We start from the raw sequence: 17,859 nt of genomic DNA, 5'->3' as shown, positions 1-17,859 counted from the left end.
CCCTCTACTAGTACATATTAATAAAATGAAGATAATATTTAGAAATAAATTGCGTACAAATTAGAAATTTTGCTAGTTTAAAGCAGGTAGAAAATAAAATAAAAAAAAATGGTAATCTTTCATTTTCGGATTCAAAGACGAAAGTTGAGAGCTTTTTCATTTGAATCAAAGTAGCGTTTGACGTTAAAATCTAACCAGTCACACAAACTCACACATATACACAAAGCAATTGCAAAAAACTTACCTTTTAATTAATTTACTGCATCCACATGCATAGTATAAAATTAAAGCTAATTTATTGTAACTTTACAAAAATATATATATATATATATAAAAATCATTGCCATTAACTAAATGCAAAGTAGCAGCACTCTAGCGCATACTTTTTTTTTTTAATGGGATATGATGGACAGTGTGATGTATCTGCATTTATCTTGTTTTTTAGTCTCTCCTCTCTAAAAATACAATTTACGTAAAATAAAAAATACTTTCGGGTATAAAGATCATAAAGGAAAGTTTTAAAATTATAATCAGTTATTTATAGCCGATTATAATCGAGTTCTCTGCGTAAATTCCACTGTTTTAGGCTTGTATATCAAAAATATGATCGATATTTATATTTAAAATTAATTTTTTTTGATCTACATCGAGAGATGGATGCATTGCGCAAATCAAAACATAAAGCCTCCTAAGCAGTGGTGGTGATGAGTGCATTTTGTTTAAAGAATAAATAATTAGGACACTGACCTCCCCACCCAAAAGGAGATGTTTTATCTCCCTGGGTTCTCTCACCAGGTCAACATATCGCAGGATTCTTTTCAGTCTCCAGTATGACATTTGTAGCACTAACTGTTTAATAATCAGGTCTGCAGAGCTTCAAAGATGAATGGATAGGCGGGTTTCTCCCTATCCATCCAGTGAAGAGTGATGAAACACTTCAAACTCGTGAAAACAAAACCTACCTCTTTAGTTAGATGAACAGCTTATTCACTCACTTGAAATTTAAGGTGTGCACCACCAGATGGCTCTTCGAACTAGCCTATATTCTGCATGCATCTGTTGACGTAATGCAATTAACTTGTTAAAAGCTTAGCGATCCAATATAATTAATCGCTGATGAATAATGCAGAACACTACAAAATATGACCGATAATCAATCTCGAAAACCCCGTTTGAATTTAAAATCAGAATAAAACGAAATTAAACGTGTACGATAGTTTTTTTTTTTTTTTTTTTTTAATGAATTTTGGTTTGAAAATTGAGCATTTAGGATTTGAAGGATCATCACATTTGTTGAGAACTACAAGCCTAGAGAACATCATTGAAGTTTGTTGAAGTAGTGTGCTTGTAGCTGAAGTTACCATTCATGGTCTCTCTCTAATAGACAGTTTAGTTTGGAGAATCTAATACACATCAACTCCGAACACGTAATAAATAATTAGAAACCCAATTCAGGGCATTAATGTGATTGAGAAGTTATTATAATGAACTTAAAGCTATTCATGTATGCGATAAGTGTTCCAAATAACCATGGTAACAACGTGTCTTTTCGATCTGTTTTTCCACTGCCTGAATATACTTATTTTGTCCTTATATCCGCGCTATTGCAAAGTGAAAAACCATAATGCATTCTATGCTTCAAAACAAAAATTACGAGATATTCTTGAAAAATAAAATGACTATTTCACTTTACATCTGCAATCTCAAAATTGGCTTCGAAGATGTATAACTCGTAGAATACACTTCAGACATGAAACCTAACTGCATTTTTGTTCATAATAAGCAGTATGTATCTGCATGTGTGTATGTTTGTGCGCGTGCTTCTCTTGGTCGAACAACTCATGCGCAATCATCTCTTCTTGTAGGGCCACCCTCTTCCTTTTCTGTTTGGGTATGATAAGAGATGAGGGCTTTGGAGCATCCACAATAAAAGTGTGCCGATGCAAGTACTCCGTTCCTAAAATTGATCCGTGTAATCTCTGCGAAGAAGTTTATGTTGACAGTATTACAGAAGGAATATCAAAAGGCATCTGCAAGACAAAACCGTATCGACTATATTTCAAGAGTATTCGCTTCTAGTAATAAGTTCGAAAATTTTTGGAGCGTGTTTCTTAAATCGAGAGACTAGGTAATTTGACTGTTTTTAAACAAAAATGAAATGAATACATTACTATTTCAAGTTGTCTACCTAATCACACTTCTTTTTCAAAATCCTTTGGACTTTTTGTAGCTCATGTTTACAAGAGTCAGCAGTAATATACTTATTTTTCTGCATATTGTCAAAATAAACACAGTTATTTCCTATTAAAGAAGACAGTATAAACAGCTTCAATTTACTTCATGCAGTCACTTCCAGAGGCTATGATTCGTTGAGCTTATGCCAGAGGTTTAAATCTAAAATTTTAAACCATAATCTTGATTTTAGGCATAAATAATAACGAGTACGTATAATCAGAGATCACTTATACACTAAGTCCAGTCTGGTCACGTTATATGTAAGGCTAATAGTGCGGCTACGTTATACGTTTCAAACTTATTCCACTTAAAACAATGTTAATATCTGATCACTCAAAAATAATTGCTAAATATAACTTAATTTGCTATAACTGAAGTGCATTACAAAACAATTTATTACCTTAATACATCTATAAAAGTTGAAGACCTATGATTATATTATGGTGTCTATACATTTCTTACATTGCAAATATTTTTATCAACAGATCTACCCTTGGAGGGACCAAGTTTATGAGAGATACTTGGACCTACAAAGACTTTAATCCAACCTTGTATCTTGCTTATTTTAAACGAATATACAGTCTTACCAGAGATTTTTCTTGCTTAACGAGGAGTTTCGTTTCAAATTTATATTTAGTTCCACTCCAAAGTCCAATAATTCAATGCACAGTAGAGAAAAACGCCCCAGATATTGGTATATCTTCCATCCTACCCAGTGAAGTCTAAAGTCGGTTAAATTGTAGAAAATAAATATTTATGATGAGGAAATTGTATAGGGAATTCGCAGTTCACTCAGTTATACATTAAAAGAAAATCTATTTTATAATTTATATACACGTGGGCTCTGCTCTCAATAAAAGAGTTCAAAAATAAAAGTTCAGCTGTTATACAGGTGGCTGTATTTTACGCTCTGCCAAGTCAAAGTAAAACAGCATTGTATCAAGGTTATCAGCATTAAATACGACTGAAGTCATAGACCAGCGAAATTCTTTGCCATTTCTGAGTTCCCATCTTCTTGAAGATGGAATTTCATATACTTCACTTTCTCTAGAGCTTTTTCCCCTTTTCAATAGCTAGTAACTCATTTCACTTAAAGAAACGTCTACAAAAGATGTTGAAATTCGCAGTTTCACCGGCTTCTTCCCTTTCAATGATAGTTTTATGTACAGCAATTTTTCACTCAGCCCGGAGAAAGAAAGAAAAAAAATCTAATCTTTCTAAAGAGTTTCCATTTCTACCTTACCTGTTCTATTTATATATCGACTCTTTTTAGTCTGGGTTTTTACTCTGATCGCTGCAACGATTGCTCTCAACTCTGCTGGGAAATTTAGGTGTGGTAAAAGTCTCTTAATACAATCGGTAACAATGCTCCCTTTTCAATGTATTAATTCGTCAGCTTTTTTCCATTTTATAAACCGTATTTAATGAGCTAAATAAATAGCCACCTGGCGACTCACAGACTTGCCCAACATAGGGGCAAGAACAAATTTAATAAGAAGCACCAGTGGAGAGGAATTAGTTTTTGTACGTAAGGTTGGTAAATAAAATATATCGAGGATACTCTAAAAGCTTATGTTTTGTTCAAAAACGCAGCGGTTGGGAACGTTGGTTACTCCTTGATGGGCACAGTTGGTGGTGCTGCTGATAACAGAAAATATTACATTATTCATGCATTAAGAACCAGTTTTTCCCGTTTTCTTCTAATCAAGCGTACTAATCAAATATTATCGTGTATTTGTAGAGCCCTTATTGCCTTTGCTGCTAAGGCGAACTCTTTCATGATGCGTCTTAAATGAGATTGTTCTTTCAGGAAGCAATACAAAGATTGAACGTTTCTCGTAGGTCTAGCAATAAATCATCGACACGCGCAGCGAACAAAGTATTCTGTCATGTTCCGTTCGAAGGAACTAAATAGATGTGGGGTTGATGCAATAGAAGCAAGGCTACTCTATTAAAGACAGATTTAAGACGGATGTATTAAAGATGGACACTTTGACTTCCCTATTTTTCTCTTATCGGTTGCCTGACATGAAAACCACTAACTTTTTTCATACAAGAGGAGGTTCTTAGAAGTAAACAGTTTGAAACTAGCCTTGGGACAAACTGACTCTCGATCGTTTATTATGTATTGGTATGTTTAACATAATTCCGCTGTCATCGCTTATCAAATGGCTGGAACTATATTTTAATCGTCAAAGAGTACAACGCAGAATAACGGTCTAGAAATTGAAGTTGCTGTGTGGATACAAAGAAAATGCAAAAATTATTTAAGCGACAGCCGATCCCTATTACATTATTTCTCTCACAAAATCAAAAGTTTTGATTTGGTGACTATTGCTTAGATATTAATCTAATTTTCAAATTAGATATGGATCTAATGCTTAGCAAGCTGCTAACAACGTATATCTTTATATGATTTTATATTTTTTCCATAAAAGTTTGGGGAATTATTTGTTTTCCTTTTACAAGCAAAAATAGCAATGTTCAGAATATATTTCGCCAATTAAAGGTAGTTTTACTTCTTATGTTTGATATGCATGCAAACAGATGAGTCCTTTCTTTTAAAAGGGAGATTACATCAGGGCTTCGCTGGTGTGGCTAATTTTTTTGAAGATCTTTGGACTCGGCAAATTTATTGGCATATGGGGAGTGAGTTCCCAGCATGCAAGATATTTTATATACCATCCTCCAAAACGCATCCGAACACATCTCGATTTCACATTGCCATCACTTGATTCATTAAGGTGTCGGTTACCCTTTAGCCGTGTGGCACACTCCGTCCTCCCGAGTTCACTTTTAACCAACGATCGATAGACTTCAGCGGATATAAGCTTCAATTCCTCCTGCAGAACATCATTTGAGCTACCGATGTGAAACGAGTTGATCTGGCCCTCACCTGACGTTGCAGTTCATCTCACAGGTGTTCCTCCCTTTTCAAATGTGAACTCTACACCAGCCATTCCAAATTTATTATATTCACATCCATGACCATTCTCGAACAGCCGGCGATACAGCATGGCATGGGGAATTATTCTGTTGAAACCAACATGGGTCTGTACCAACAAACCGCTAGGGACGATAGAAATGTTAATGTAGGCATCGCTAGTCCTAGTTTCTCACAAAATTACCAATGGATTCAGGAGATACCATGAAAAACAGCTCTACACCATAACCCCATCTTCTGCCAATTTTATTGTTAGCAAAATGCACTGCAGTAGCAGACTTTCACCGGTATCTTCTATACCCACACTCATTTGCACCATGCAAGGTGAGACTTCTAATTGCGTTCGTGATATTTGATTTATGCATCGCCGTCCGTTCTTTCATCAAAATTGAGGCTGTGGAGCTCTGTATGTACTGTGTTCGTACCGAACTCAACACCTGTTTATCCTTAAATGCATGTTGTTGTGACGCAATTGTCTTATTACATTTCCGATCATACTTGGATCATTTGGAATGAGCTTCCGTCGTATTTCTGCGCTTTGCTGGAAGGTGGTGTTTTCGTCACACTTCCATTTTATAATAATATCACCGACAGTCGACTCCGAATGGCGTTGATTGGTCTGTCATCATTTCGGCAGACTTAAATGCGAAGTCTAACTTTTGGCACAGTAGGATTATTGATCCAAGAGGTTTGGCCTTAGAAGATTTCATATTATCTTCAATCTCTGCGTTCAAACTATTTCTTGTAAACCTTTCACTTTTCCACATCGATCGGAGAATCTAACATGTACCTTTAACATCTGCTAAATTGGATGAAATGATCACGGACTGGAATGTAATTCCAGGACTAATAAATAGCGATCATCAAGCTATTATTTTTGGTGTATTACCTAAACAGCATTGTATTAAAGTACAACCAAACGATCTTAGACATTTTGCTATGAAGACAATAAAGTGGGAAAACTTCAAGGAGTACCTTAATACCATTCTAACACAGGAAGTTCAAAATAACTTAAATTCTATGATGGTACTTGAATATGTTGATTTTATACAGACTCATCTTTTCCTCGCAATGCAACAGTCTGCCAAAAGAAAACAACCCAAAAAGGATTTAGTTCCGTGGTGGATCCCCGAGCTGACCTGTTTGAGGACCCAAGTTTTCCAAGCGAGAAGGAACTATCAAAAGAATAGACACTTATCAAATGAGGATGTACAGTATAAAGAAGCATATAGTAAGCTTAGGAAAAGATACCACAAGGAAATTTCCAACTCCAAATGTAATTGTTGGCAGAACTTGGTGAAAGAAATAGGAAACACGGAACCGTGGGGTTTAATATACCGTTTAACAAGAAACAAAACGATTGCTGGAGATGTGTATAACACTGTCTTGGTACAAGGTCAGGAAACTCATGACTGGGAGATGACAATTGAATCTATTGTCTCTAATCTTTTTCCTAAAGATATCCCTGAACTTGACACACCGGAACAACAGGAGATAAGGCAAAATAATGAAATATATCATGGTCCTACAGACATTGAACGGTTCACTCTTTTGGATCTGCTATTGGTAAACTAAATAGTAAGAAATGTCCCGGCACAGATCTGATTGAGAACCTTATTATAGTCAAATTTTTTTATCTTTACCCACAGATCTTATTAAATCTTATGAATAAATGCCTCCTAAAGGGACTTTTTTCTTAGGCAGTGGAAAGTGGCTTTGTTAAAGATCCTTCATAAGCCAGGGAAACCAACAACGGATCCTCGTGCTTATAGACCTATCTCGCTGCTGGCGAACTTAGGAAAACTATTTGAGAGACTTTTAGCCCCAAAACTTCAAAAAATGCTAAAGAAAAACAACTCTGTTCTAAATTTCAGTTTGGTTTTAAAAAGGAAAAATCAACTGAGGAAGCAATTACAACTCGGACTTCTTTTGCACAAAACTCTGCATCCAAATATGTCCTGGCCGTGTTTATGGACTTCGAGGATGCTTTCGACTCGTTGTGGTGGGAAAGCCCTCAGATCCTTGAGATCTGCAAATTGCGACGATTATGTCTACAAAGTCTTACGGTCTTATTTTTGTGAACGTTCAATCAAGGTTAGTGCTAAGCATCTTACTTATAATTCTCAGGTTTCCAGAGGATGCCCCCAGGAGTCGGTGTTGGTGCCTCTCCTCTGGAATGCAGTCCTGGATCAATGGCTCTTGAGAACGCATCACAATGTAGTCAAAATTACTTACGCTGATATTCTGGTGGTGGCTGTGGAAGGAAGGTCAAGAAAAATCCTTGAAGAGAAGATGCAACCTATTATCGATGATTTGTTATCCTGGGCCAATACTAACAAACTGAAAATTTCTCAAAGCAAGACAAACTTTATGACTTTCGGCAATCATTTTAATTATAACAGACCTCCTAGAATTCTACTCAATAATAGACAGATACCTTACGTACCTCAGACCAAATATCTAGGTGTTCTATTAGATGATAGAATGAGTTTCCAGCCACATGTCTCAAATTTAAAGAACAAAATTCCGAATTTTACTGCATCGGTGGTCAGGATCTCCAGGAAAGACTGGGGTCTGACTAAGGAAACTTTATTATTATACTAAAAAACAATTTTCCTGCCTGTGGTATCCTATGCAGCTAGTGTCTGGCACTAAAACGTTATCAAAGTAAAGATGAAAACTTTGCAGAGATCCGTATTACTGACGATTCTTAATATTCCTAGAACCACTTCAAACAATGCCCTACAAGTCTTAGGAGGAGTGATGCCCTTAGATCTATACATTACATATCGTAGAATGCTGTACAAACTAAAGAAGGGGCTTTCGATTACTGTGCATGGCATAACATCTGATCCTGCAAATGATATAAAACACGAAAAGGTTAGAATTTGGAGAGAGCTAACAGAAATATGGCAACAAAGATGGGATGAGAGTCAACATGGCCTAACCACAAAGAGATATATTCAACAAGCTGATTACTTAGCATCTCCAGGTATAAAATTATGGTTCACGCGTAAAATGTATACCTCCTACTTGTTACGGGGGAATGGCTCTTTGAGGGCTAAGCTTTTTGAGCGTGGTTTAGAGCCGGACCTGTTTCGTACTTCTCGCGGTTTTGAGACCTGGGAACATGCTCTCCTGCATTGTCCAAAGTATGTACAATTCAGGCACACACTATTCAGTCTGGTTCCAGAATTATCGGTGGAGAATGTCAGTGTTCTTATGGATAATGCATCAATCCCGCTCACAGGTATGGGCAACCTAGGAGCGGGATTCATGGCACCCATCGGTATTGCACTACCTCCGGTGGGTGCGGGATCTGTGCAAAAAAAAAGCACATACAGATGATAACAACAAAACTCACCACTCCTAACACCAAATACCAGCAGTTTTTCAGGCTCACTAAACAGAGTTTCTGTACGATCACAGAGGACAAGGTGGAGATGGGCATCTGCCTAGGAACCACTCCGATACCGGAACACACACACACACACACATGTACACCCTTAGGATGGATATTGAGAAGGTATATAAAAAATTGTATATAAATCTTGTATAAATCATGTATATAAATTGTATATTTATCTTGGAATTGTACATAAACTTTGTGTGTGTAAATAAATGAAAAAAATGAATGAATGTCAGTAATTGCACGAATCGACAAGCTAGAAATGTAACCTACGATACCAATAACACTCCTCTCAAAATCAGTCAGCTCGCATCTACGCTATGCCAAGATCGACAAATTTGTGTATCTGATGTGGGGAGAATGGTGATTACAACCACTGTACTACCATGAGGATCATATTCTAACGCCAGAAAAAGGAAGTTAAACAATTTAATTTAGAACCATCAAATTTTTCCTTAAATTTTTCTATTTCATAAACTGTTTTCTGAATCATTTTCAATTGTCTAAACCTTATTTAACAATTCATCTTTAGAATTAAGTCTGTAGCTGAAAATAAGCATCGTAACACTTCAAAACACAGGGTTTCACAGGGAAATTGAAATGATATGGGTTATTTTTTGTTACAGAAATTAGTTTATTTACAAAAACAAAGTCAGATAAAGTTATTCAGGACTGTTGTGTTGTTGTAGATAACGGAGTTTTTTCCATTCATATGAGTGACCTTACTTGTCACGAGAAGGTGGAGCACGCTGTCCTTCATGCAGCTGGTAACGCCATCTTACCTTAACAAGCAACACCCATATCAGTGTAGAAATTCAACTAGCTGCGAACAAAAAAAACAATCGCATAATCTCGTCTAAAATCACAATAACTTCAATTTCCCAATGACAAAGAGCGTAGCCTTAAACATCCTGGAAAAGTGACTTCCTTGGTCTTGCCGAGTTCTACCGACGTGCCCATATATCAACTTAAATGAAATTGTTTATATTTTTGAGGACACCACAGCCTAGTTTATTCCATGCAACAAATTGGATTGCGGTAATGCACGTTCTCGTACCTTAATTCATCAGATTTCCCAAACTGAATGGATTCTAAATTTTCTAATAACAGTGTATCTAAGAGTGAAACAGTGAGCAGAGCTAGTAAACTGGTTTAACAGCTAAATCCAATAGTAAAATAAAGCACGAAAGAGTTCACACTCATTTAGGTTTAGTGAGGTCTATTCACTTGGTATTTTAGGAGAGATAAGGTACTTGAGTTGTCAAAAATATAGACGGGTGAATCATTGGCTGATCGGTGATTCTGTTTAGTGGACTGAACTTCTAGATATCCGTGCTGCCAGAATTAAGGCGAAACAGTGGGATTCCTGACTTCTCAAGGAGAAGAAAAAGTAGATTTTCTTGAAGATATCAATTGCTTCTTAGATTCCAGATTGGTTACTTTGGCAAGGAAGGTGATGTCAGCCATAATTCTTCTGGATCTATAGGATACTGAGTTATAAAATAGGGATTTGTGGAATGTGCGACAGCGGAAACAGTTCGGACTGCTTCTATAACTTTAAAAATAACACCATATTTATGCTTTTTAAACTTATAGATACTCCTTTTAATGAACCACATGTCTTGAATGCTTTGCGAGTGATTTTAAGAACATGAGCATCAAACTTCGCATTGCTAGAAAACAGTACCCCACGATGGTCGACTTTGGCGTGCCTTTCTGTGAATTCTGAATTAATTGTGTATTCATGATTTATTACTCCCTCCCCTGGGAGGGGAATTTTCAGGTGAGAAAGAAGATCCTTGACGACGACATTCAGTGGTAACCATAAGGAGAATTTGAGGGTGCACTGAAGCTGCTAGGAATTGGTCATCTTTGACAGTTGAATAGGTTGAAGTCATCTGCATCGAGAGAAACTTCAGCGTTTATCCTCCGGGGAAAATTGAGATACTCCAATTGAGTGGACGAAAAGCGCCCGAGTTCACTCGATTGATGATATGTCTGCGAAAATGTTGCATTATTTGGTTGTTTCTGATTCATTGATTCTGATTAATGAAAGGCTTGAAGAATTCGAATTCTTGTTTGGGTACTACTGTGTAAAAGAGTTTAGCAAGGCTGTTTCGTAAGGATGTTGGTCTAATCGGATACAGCACACTTGGCACCATTTATTATTATTTTTTTAATTAATTTATTTATTTTATTATTTTTTTTTTTAATGCGAAGTCTGTTGGCCTTGAAGCTTTTCGGATTAGTACCCAGTTTGAAATTCAAAATACGAAGTATCATTGGTTTTAAATTAGTGCTAGTCTTTTTCCAAAATAAAGTAGACATGTCATCAGGACCTTTAGTATAACAATTGCTCATATTTGGCAATTATGAGTTTGTCATTATTTGGATCAAGAGGTAGTTGAGGAGTTCATCTTTGACTGGAGTAAAATCAGCAAACGAAGAAGATCGCTTGACACCCTTAGTTTGAATCTTCTAAAAAAATGTTTGGAAAACTTTTGAGTGAGTCTTTTTCTTTCTTTGCGTATTTGACTGAATGTTTTATATTATTAGCGCGTTTGCTTGTACTTTTTTCCTGTATCGATCCTCTATTTGAAGCTTCTGAATCAATTCACTGTCATATTACCCCGAAAGGGTAGAACTCTTGGGACACCTGGTTCCTGGGCAACGCGACGCTATCACCCCTCTTGCTAGTAGACGAACCCATCGCTTGGCAGTTATATAGGTACACTGCATCATTGCATTCATGTAGACGGTAATTCGATGTCAGTATGGATAAACATCGTGAGTTAACCGACTTTGAAAGAGGGATGATAATGGGTGCCCAACGCATGGGCCACTATCGCGGAGGTGGTACAGAAATTGCACTATCCCCGTTCGACAGCATCAAGAGCGGGAATACACTATTTCCGGAATAACATCCCATCCTGGACAGTGCTGTGGACGGAGAAAGGTGGTGGATGAACGTGGATGTCGACGTCTGTCTCGCATTGTTTCAGCCAACCGGAGAGCGACAGTGGCACAAATAACCGCCGACTTCAACGAGAGAGGTGCTATAAATGTCTCCACCAAGACCATCAATCGATCATTAGCCGCAATAGGTTATGGCAGCCGCCGACCCACCAGACTCCCATTGCTAACACCACGACACAGGACTTTACGCCTGAACTGGGAGAAAGAACATCGGCACTGGACCTTGGGTGATTGGAGACTGGTCTCCTGGTCCGATGAGTCCGTTTACAGACTCATCGGACGAAGCTATGTACCTACCGTGTAAACAAGGAAAGGACGGTGACGATATCACTGTGCTACACGCGCAGACACGGTTTAGATTACGTATCCATCCTTGTAGACCATCTGCATCCCTTCATGGTCATCGTGCACCCACAGGACAATAGAATATTCCAGCAGGAAAATGCGCCTCCCCACAGAGTCCCGGTGACTAGAACATGGTTCGAAGAGTATTCCGGAGATATTATCACCAAGGAATGGTCTCCCCATTCAAGAGACATGAACCCTGTGGAGAATCTTTGGGATGCCGTAGATCCGTTAGAGCTTTAGATCCTCCACCCAGGAATGCGATGGAATTATGAACACCAGTGCAGCAAGCATGGACGAAAATACCTGTGGAACACTTTCGTGAACTAGTGGATTTACTGTGTCCTTATCCGGGCGAAAGGTGGGCCGGACCACCACCTATAGGTTGAATAGCGGCAAATCAGCACTCCATAAAATGAAACAGCAAACTAGGTAGATATTCCATGATTTCTGTCCACTCAGTGTAATTCAGGTAGGTAAAGCGTAAAGTCAAATTGGATTCAAGAACAAAAAGTTGGATATAGTTGAATGAACACTGAAGATTCAGATTATTACTAAGAATATCAATGTCTTCTACAGAAGTGAAGAATTCCATGTCCATACTGATAAGAACTAGGTTGAATAGCGGCAAATCAGCACTCCATAAAATGAAACTTAGCAAACTAGATCTATATCTGAAGTTATCAGAAGTCGCAGCGATGTTAAAGGAGAGTAGAGTAGGATGTCACAGTAGAACGTACGATGGTCTTTGCAAAGATCTGTCTGGATAGAGAGAAAATATAAAATCAAGTTAGGCAATTATCTGATTATCGTGTCGATTATCTTTTAATTTACTATTAACCATAAACTATATGCACGCGCACAGAAATCCAAGCAGGGAATTACTACATAATAAAACGGGTGGACTACCAGTATCAAACACAGTCTACCGTTTAAAATAAAACAGGTTGAAGGCTGTATAAATTAACCGCTCCCATCCTAACACAATGCAAAGATCTCGATGACGTTTTCACCAACTAAACCCTTGCAGTAACACAGGGCATATAATCACCGCCCTCTGTACATCAGGTGTAAAAGGCCTGAATTCGAATCTCTCAATGATGGGAGGAAATTTTGGGACTTTTTTCACAACTTGTGAAAACAGAGATTACAGAGAATTAGATACAATATACAACGGCTCGTAGCCTTAGTTCTTTTTGAACTTAACACATATCCCTCTAATCCTTACCTATCCACTCAACAACATGGGTAGATTGGTAAGTGATTTTTTGTGCACACGCTACTGCGTATTGTGTAAATAGATGCTGTAAATCCGCAGCACCGTAAGAGTTTACTTACGACGATAATACCATAAAATTCTTCCGAGTTTTTATTCCCTATTTCTAAGAGGACAAATTGTCGATAACGTTTCGGGACGCAGCTCGCGCGATACAGGTTCACTTACTGAATTTGCTGGAAGATAGCATGACACGAAAGTTAGCTCTAATCCATTTCCGTGAGGCACTGTTATTTATCACCCTTAACGAGCACTCCCCACACTATCACACATTGGTATGCACTCATTAATGCAGTTTTATCTCCTTTCCGCATCTTCTCCATCGCCACGTTTTACTGACACTGAACTTGTGAACTATTTTAAAATGCAGATTTCTCAGAACAGTTTTCTTTCGTGTACATCATCAAGTATCTGGAGAAAAGTTATCACTGGGGCATTCTCTCTCATTTTTTTTCCTCTTTTTTTTTCATACTTCAGCTGCCTCGTTTCTATCAGCCACAAATGTAGGAACATTCTGTTAAAATTCAAGTTGACCTACTTGGCGCTTATCTATCTTTCTAATCAGTTTTCGCTGACTGCATGCTTCGTAAGCACTGATGGAGCAAGATTTACATCCTGAACAAACTTTTAATTACTTCATCGAAATCACATAAGTAACCAGAAGCTAATTTTGAGTAGTTGCTTTCGGTTAATACAAAACCTCATTACGGTTTTAAGAAGCCTGTAATTATCGTTCGTCTTGAAACACGCGCTGTTCGGAATTGGAATTGATCCACCCAGAGATGGAGGGAGCTCTTTGAAAAATATGCGTGAATGCTGTTCATCTACAGTATAAACAATTAACTTTTCAAAATGGTCGACGTGGTAACCCTAGAGTCACGCTTCCAGTTATGTTGTCTATTATGGAAACCCTAAGTGCTTATTTCAGTCCTTGAACAGTCCTCTCCACCCCTAATGCACCACACATACAAGTCTGTTTATTATACTTTTCAGACTATACAGAAGAAATCCTGAACGTCTTACGTTAGAGAGAGGGATTATTTTTACCCTGCATTAGGAAGTGCCATACCATGTGAACAACAGGAGTCATGGTGTGGAAAATCATCTAATCTAAAATAGGGTAGAGATCTACTCATTTTTAAGAGACTGAATGCCCAATGTTATATTGATACCATACCAAAATATTGTGCTTCAGCCAGTCAAACTAAAGTCAAGTTGGATGTGTCCATAATACCACACGAATATCCCTATAATGTCTTCATTATATTCATGAGGATTCATGTCCTGCAAGGACATGAATCTGTCGCTAATAGAGCAGGCGTGAGGTCGTGACAGGACTTATTTCAGCCAAGGTAAAAACTGTTGTCCAGCTTATAATCCTAGTAGATTACAATCACCATCTTTTTCACTAAGTACCATGATATCTAGCGGCGTAGCATGCATAGATATATACATACTTCTGAGGGCAGGGCATACTGATGTTCCTTGAAACCATTTCGACTTGAAAATGCATTGTCTGTATATCTATAACGTACTTACCACCATAACTTTTTGGAGAGTATTTTATAACCCTAAATCCGTTTTCCAAACGGTTCTCGTGAGCTCCAACTGGAGGAATGCCTAGTTATAAACTAATTAAAATGCATATTTTTTGCTCGAATTGGTTGAAACAATTCCTTCACTTTCAATGCATTCCGCACTATTTGTTCATAATTCAAAATCCGTTTGTGAAATCATTTCTCATGTGTCACAAACATCAGGCCTTATTTTCCAATAGTATTATTTAGAAAATAATGGGAATTTTTTTTAACCCATTATTAAAAGTAATATAATACTAGCTTGAACCTTCGACATTCTCAATGCCGGTTTTTATGTCACATATTTCTATTATTAAACGATCACTGATAGATGTAAAATCAATTGAATTCCAATTTGGTTCTTGGAATTTACGTCATACATGCCGTAGGATTTCTTAGATTATTTCTTTAACTGGTGGATGACTACAATTACCCAGTCCAAGACGCAGTAGAAATTATCAATTCTGGAGTACAACAAAAACTCAAAGAACATTTGTTTTTTTATTGGGCCGGTTTAATTTTTCTACCTTCCACTAACTTGGTTTCATTAGCAGCTTCACCTCATCGATCAACAATCATTACTCCAAAATCGTCTTTTATTCTCCTCAATAATTATAAGCTACAATATGTGCACGTAAAAACAACACCCTTCTGTAGCACAAAAGACAGTAATTAGCATAGGATAAATGAGTACGAAACTTCCTTATCGTGGGGAAAGGAATAAAAGGAGTGCCTGAGTTCTTAATCGGAAATTTCTCACAACATACCTCCCATTTAGGAAAGAACAAGACTTCTCATTAAGAATTTTACAAAAGTTTCATTAATCAGAACTCCAACAAACCTTCCACTAATAACACGCATATTAAGGCGATGAAACAGTCATAAGAATTTGAAACTTTGATCTTACAGCCTCATAAAAAGCGGCCACTATATTTAGGCCGTTTTTAACTGCTTTAAAAGTTATTTTGAATAGTAATTTATCGAGTCCATTTAATGTTAAACATTAAAGTAATGGAAGTAAAGAAGAAAATTGTCGCGAATCGAGGAATTATTAATGAAAGCGGGTTTTATTCGGCAACCCTAAGAAAAACAAAGTAAAACGTGTTCGAACAGCCTAAGCTAATCCAATAAAGGAGATACAGATGCTACAACGTGGGTAATCTATGGTCAGTCTTTCATCGTCCATCCTGGGTGTCCTCTTTGTTTCCCAGACATGAGTCTATGTTTCTTCTGCCAATAACACGGTATCTAGCTTTCAGTGTTTTACTAGCAATCATATAGACGTTATTTTTGTAGTGTCACACCCGTTCTGTAACATACCCTCCTAGGATACCAAGAAAGAAATATATTGCGCTGCCATACGCAACATATTAATCAGGAACGGTTGATTTATCTTATTAGGCTTCATGGTAAACCACCCATAAATTGTATCGTCTATCTTGGTACTTTATACAATCAAAAATAGCCATAAATTGATGCTCACTGTTTTATAAATAAAATACAAAAAGGTTTCTCTTTTAATTCTGTTTTTTTTATTCAGATGAGCTAAGTTTCGGTTGAAAGTTAATGTTTTACAGTTCTTCTGTGCCTTAAACTTTTTCACTAAATTTACTTTATTCGTGTAGCCAATATCATTTCACACAGTAGGTGATTGAGTGGAACAAGTCTTACATGAGAAACTCAAGCTGAAAGTACACGATGCAAAATTAATTACAAAATTACAAACAAAAAGTCAACAATATGATGAATTTAAAATAGTGTCGACTTCACCGCGCAGGCTTTACAGGAAATGATTTGTCGGAACAAGGATTAGGGCATTTTTTCGATACTAATCGAACCTGCAACCAAGAACAAGATTCCATATCCGACCGAAACACACCCAAACTAATCAAAGCAGACTTGACGTCGAAACAAGTCATTCAGAACTGATGTCAGCTCAAGCTACCCGAGTTATCAGGCAGGTGCAAACACTGTCTAATGAAGAAATCAATGTTTCCCATTGTAATTGTGCCCAAGTAAGTCCCATTCCTGAAAAACCCTCAAAATCCTCGGATATATTGTGTCTTGCGGAAACCTGGCTAGACCCAAACCAACCTGAAAGAAGCTGTACCATTCCTGTTGGATTTCATATGCAGGTTGCCTCATGTAACAGCCTAGAGCGGGTGGAATTGCCATAGTGTTCAACTCAAATAAGTTTTCCGTTGTCCACTCTGCGCCAATAGCTCTCAACACGTCGAAGCAGTAATGGAAATATTAAATCAGCGCGGCACACTTGCTGATTCGCTGCTGTGTACCTACATCGAACACCAACCACAGCAATTACAGATGAAACTATTCACTGATTAATCACCTCCACCCAGAAGCTTCTCATATCCTAGGCAGACACTTGTTTGCAAACTAGGTTTTGGAGATGCTCAAGGATTAGCGGAAGATTTAAGTATCCTCCTAGAATATGAGAGGCTTCTGGGTGGATATGATTAATCAGTGAATCACTTCATCTATAGTTGCTGTGGTTGGTGATGACATCAGCTCACTTAGAGTCATCAGCCAAATAGTGTAAAAGTGTGTTGGATATATCCTTTTCTTCAGGAGTATGCTAACTCGAGGAAATTACAAATGACATATTCCGCGTAGGCCATCGATCAATCTTATTCCAAGTTCTCCTACCTGCCAAAAACTTCAATGTTCCCAAAGCCAAATCAGTAAAACAGCTCTCCGCGCCAACGTTTCTCAATCCACAGCTCTTGTATCGACTCTGCACCTTCCATCTCGTGGAATATTTTGGAAACTGTGAGCTAAGCCTTGCGATCGACCTAATCACTAGGTTATTCCGAACGATTTATACTATAAAATGCTTTTAAGAGCATTATAATCACTTTTTCTATAGCATTGGTAGATTCTTCACCTCAATAAAAGTTTCAATGCCAAACAAACCCTGCAAGCCAGATGTAAAGCATAGGGGGATGTACAAGAATGCATAGTATTCTTCCACGCTAAGGCCAAGTTCAATAGGAATAACGCAAAGCAATCAAAACGCAGCTCGAAAGAACCCCAAAAAAAGAAGTAATTTTACATTGCTAAAACAAATTCGGCCAAG

This window comes from Mastigoproctus giganteus, chromosome 7 (assembly GCF_048544385.1).
Source record: "Mastigoproctus giganteus isolate SK-2022 chromosome 7, ASM4854438v1, whole genome shotgun sequence".
Lineage (NCBI taxonomy): Eukaryota > Metazoa > Arthropoda > Arachnida > Uropygi > Thelyphonidae > Mastigoproctus > Mastigoproctus giganteus.
This window is presented reverse-complemented; position numbering follows the sequence as displayed.